This window comes from Myodes glareolus, chromosome 22 (genome assembly GCF_982192425.1).
Source record: "Myodes glareolus chromosome 22, mMyoGla1.1, whole genome shotgun sequence".
Taxonomy (NCBI): Eukaryota; Metazoa; Chordata; class Mammalia; order Rodentia; family Cricetidae; genus Myodes; species Myodes glareolus.
Window position 1 is genome coordinate 56,467,902 of NC_142047.1, and position 4,521 is coordinate 56,472,422.

Below are 4,521 nucleotides of genomic sequence, written 5' to 3' on the forward strand. Positions count from 1 at the left end.
TGTCTGGCTCGAAGGTGCTCCACTCCAATATCCTGTTCAGCTGACGTCATTAGGAACTCCAGGAGAGGGGCTGGGGAGATGGCTCAACAATTAGAACAACCAGCTGTTCTTCCAAAGGACCTGGGTTCAATTCCCAGCACCCGCATGGAAGCTGTAACTCCAGTTCCAGGGGATCTGGCATCCTCACACAGACATACATGCAGGCAAAACCCCAATGGACATTTAAAAAAAAAATCTTAAAAGAAAAAAAATAAGTCTAGAAGAGGTGTGCAGATATGGCCCAGTTGGTAGAGTGTTTTCCTAAGATGCTTGAAGTCCTGTGTTCTGGTCCCAGCATCAGATAAACCAGAGGATTCCTGCAAGTCCTGCACTTGGGAGGTCGAGGCAGGAGGGTCAGAAGCTCATAGCCAGCCTTAGCTACACAGAGAGTCAGAGGCCAACCTGGGAGAGTCTGGAGACGTAAGTCACTGTCGATTCTTTTCTGAGCTTGCAAGGGGCCCCAGAGCAGCCCCCCCACACACAAACCTTCTAAGAGAAGTGGGTCACTTGTCGACAGAGACATGAATTTTTCATTTGCTTTCATTGGCTGCGCATGCTGTGGAAGTCAGGAAGCTGAGAAACCCCATGGAAGCAACTGGCTGCTTCCCTCAGTAGAGCGTAAATGTATCCCCTTCTTATTCTGAGTCTTGCCCGAGCTACAGTAACACTAAGTGATTAATCCAGCACTTGAGGAAACCCTGCGGCCTTCAGCTGGGCTCAGTAGTGGTTCACAGTCTCTCCCCTCCCTGTGGTACACGCGTAGAAACGCAGACAAACACACGTGTTCACATAGCTTGAGCCATTTGGAAGTCAGTTGTGGGCATCGCGGCTCTATGTGCTTCTGGGTATGTAGTCTCAGAACAAAAACTTTCCCCATCCCAACGGCACGATTACATCCGGGAAAGCGAACGCTGACATGTTAAAGGATCATATTCAAAGCAAAGTAAAACGATGGTTGCAAGTCCAACTTTCGTCATTGGTGAAGAACGGCAGGTAGTACAGTTGGTGCAGGGCGAAGTCAGAGAGCTTCGTCAGAGTCTTGGAGAAACCTGGCTTCTTTGTGCCCCTCCCCCCAGCTCCCTCCTTTCCTTTTCAGTGCTGGGGATGAAGACGGAACTATGCATGCTGGGCAGGTGCACTGCCGCTGGACTACACCCCAGCCCCAGCCTAGCTTCTTGTCTACGGGTGAGGGTCCCCGTGCAATGCCATCGATTGGCACAAAGCCAACAAACTGTGCAGCGCCTCTAGAGGATCAAAATTAGCTGACCACGAAGGGCGTATTGTGGCGTGGAGTCCGTGGTTTGTCCGTGAAGAACCAGTGAGTAAATATGCCGAATTTTACAGACCGTGTGACTCTTGTTACGACAGATCTCCAGCCATGCCATTGAATGTAAAAGTCACCACAGATTCTATCTGGAGGGATACATAAGGTTGTGTGCTGATAAAACTTTATTTACAAACAGGTGGCAGGAACGTATTGCCCAGTGGTTGTGGTTTGCCCTTTTCTAAGGAGCATGTAATTGTCCATCAGAGCACAAACTTTCACCAAGAGATGAAAACAGAGCCTCGAGATGTGGCCCATCTGGTGGACCGACTGCCTAGCACACATAAAGCTGAAGGTTCAAATCCCGGAACTATATAAAGCCAAACATGGTGGTGCATGCCTGTCATCCCAGCACTTGGGAGGTAGAGGCAACAGGATCAAAATTCAAGGTCAGCCTACGTTAGGTAGTGAGTCTGCAGCCAGCCCAAGCCACAGGAGTCTCTGTCCCCTAAAAACAAAAACAAAAACAAAAAAACCCACACATACCAATAGAGCAAACCCCTAAAATATTACTGGAGTGCCCTGAAATCCGTATGGTAAAGCACTTCTGTCTTCTGTTTGTTTATTTTTTGAGGCAGGGTTTCTCTGTAGCTTTGGAGCCCAGCCTGGAACTCGCTCTTGTAGCCCAGGCTGGCCTGGTAAAGTGTTTTAAACATAGTATTTTAATTAATTTCTCAAGAATCTCATAGTGCTTACAGTGTATTTTGATTATATTCACCCCATCATCCCCCCAACTCTCCCCAGATCCACCCCATCCTCACCCTCTCCCCAATCACAGCCTTGAAGTCACTGCCTTGCCCCTCCTCCTTTAACATCTCATTTTGTGCTGCCCACTTACTCGTGAGTGTGGCACTAGCCACGGGGGCATGATTAACCTGCCAAGGGCTGTACACCTAAAGAAAATGAGTTCTTCCTCTCTCAGAAGGCTTTGGGAGCCCCCCCCCCCCAGGCTAGATAGACTGCAGCCTGGCTTGGCCTTGTGGAGGCGCCAAAGTGGCTGTGGATTCCTAAGTGCAGCTCCAGCCCCGTCCAGAGCACTGTCCTCCAGGTCCTTCCTGCCACCTCCGGCTCCTACAGTCTCCACCCTCCTGCCATGACAGTTCGAGCCTTGGAGACGGGGTGATACAAGTGCCCGTTTGCTGAGCCCTCCCGTGATGTCTTTTCTCTGCCTTGGGTTGTGAGCTTCTGTATCACCCACCAGCTGTTGCTCAGACACTTCTCTGATGAGGTCTGAGGGCTGAGCTCAGCTGCGGTTTAGAAATACAAATTTAAAGGGCAGTTGGATTATTTAGCAGAATAATAAGCAGTAGGTCTCCTCTAGGGTCTGTGGCGCTCCCCACCGGTGGGTTCCTGGCCAGGTTTGCAGTGCTAGGCAGTTGTCTCCTCCTGCGCAGTGGGCTTTCAAACCAACCAAAAGCAGTTGGTCACCCCTGGTAACAATGTTGCCCCTCACAGGGATCTCATCAGACATGTGAGCCCTGACTGCCTATGCTGCTCTTTTCAGTGCAGTGAGAGCTAGCTAGCAGGGGAGAAGCTTTCTTGTCAATATCAACTCCATGTCGCTTCTTCCAGTAGCCAATATGTACAGTGTCTTCAGCAGATCTCGGCATCAAGTCTAGTGAGCAACCAAATGCTCAAGTCTTAACCCCCAGAAGGCAGTCTTCCCTCAGAAGGGAAGTGCGTTTGGAGACAGGGCCTTTTAAAAGGTGACTAAGTTAAAAGAAGCCAGAAAGATATGTCCTGCTTCAATGTGACAAATGTCCTTATGAGGAGTAGAGACCAGGGTACAGTCAGTGACAGAGGAAAGACCAAGGAGAGCGTAAGGAGATGGCAGCTGTACAGGGCTAGCGGAAGGTCCCCAGAGACACCGACCCTAAGGACACCGTGACCTCGGACGTCTAGCTTCCAGCACACTGAAGAGATTGATTCACACTGGTTAAGCCACTCAGTGTGTGGAACTTTCCTAGGGCAGCCAGAGACATCCTCCAGCTTTGAAAAGACGATCATGTGCCAGGCAAGCGGACGGAGCAGTGCTCTCTAAAGTTTTACCAAGGGCAATGTCTTCAGCACCGTGCACGGGTCTCGGGGTGGGGGATGGGCACAATGTCAAACACATTTCAGCGCTCGGACACCCATGGCCTTCCCAGGCTGACAGAGGTTCTTGAGCTGTTCCGCGATCTGGCATCAGCGTGACCACCAGGAGACTGGTGTTCTGCGGGTGTAAAGATGTCCACAGGTGAAGCTTGGGGAGTGTAGGGTGCAGAAAGAAGGTCAGAGAAGAGCATAGGTACGTTTCAGACAGGGATGAGACGGGGGACTTGTGTGTTCAAGTGTTGGGGGTCATGCCAGGAAAAGCAGGGTATGAGTCTAAGGCAAGGCCCACTGTTCAGAGTTCCACGCCCATGTTGTCGGATGCTGGTCCTGGCGCTGGGGATGCTGAACTACTGGAAAACTTACATAGCATTCATGAAGCCCTGGGTTTGATCCCCAGAACCGTGGTGTGATGATGTACTTCTATAGTCCAAACTCTTAGATGGTAGAAACAGGAGAACCAGAAATTCAAGGTCATTCTTGCAAGAATTCAAGAATTTCTTGCAAGAAATTCAAGGTAATACTAGCAAGTTCAAGATCCTACCGCTAAAAACAAACCAAGTCTGGCCTTGAAACCATTAAAATCTAAAATCAGTGCCTTTTTCAAAGTGAAGGTGAAGCGGTGAGCATCCAGAGATATAATGAAGGATGGGTGTAGGCGCATCTGGCCTCCTTGTCTTCCTTTGGGGTCTCATGGTAGTTTCAAACAGAACTTAAAAGCCCCCAGAGTCCCTTCTATCCATGCTCCATGAATGAGAAAAAAGGCCCGGATGGTGCCTGCAATGTCAAGCAGTAACCACCAGATGGCACACACACCCCACAGTGCAGGCACACATCTCAGGGCCTCAGGAAATGTGTCACTGTGCCTCCCTGGCCTAACACTCCCCCTGTTCCCCAGGCAGTCCAGTGTCTACACCACAGGAAGCTGTCTTTGGAGAAGTGTGTGAAACTCCACACCGCACGGTTGAGCTCGGCCCGCCATTCCTCCTGGGGACACATCAGCAAGATCTCACCTACCCTGAAGAGACTCTTGGCTAGAAGAGTCCTCCACCCTCTCCGGTGCATGT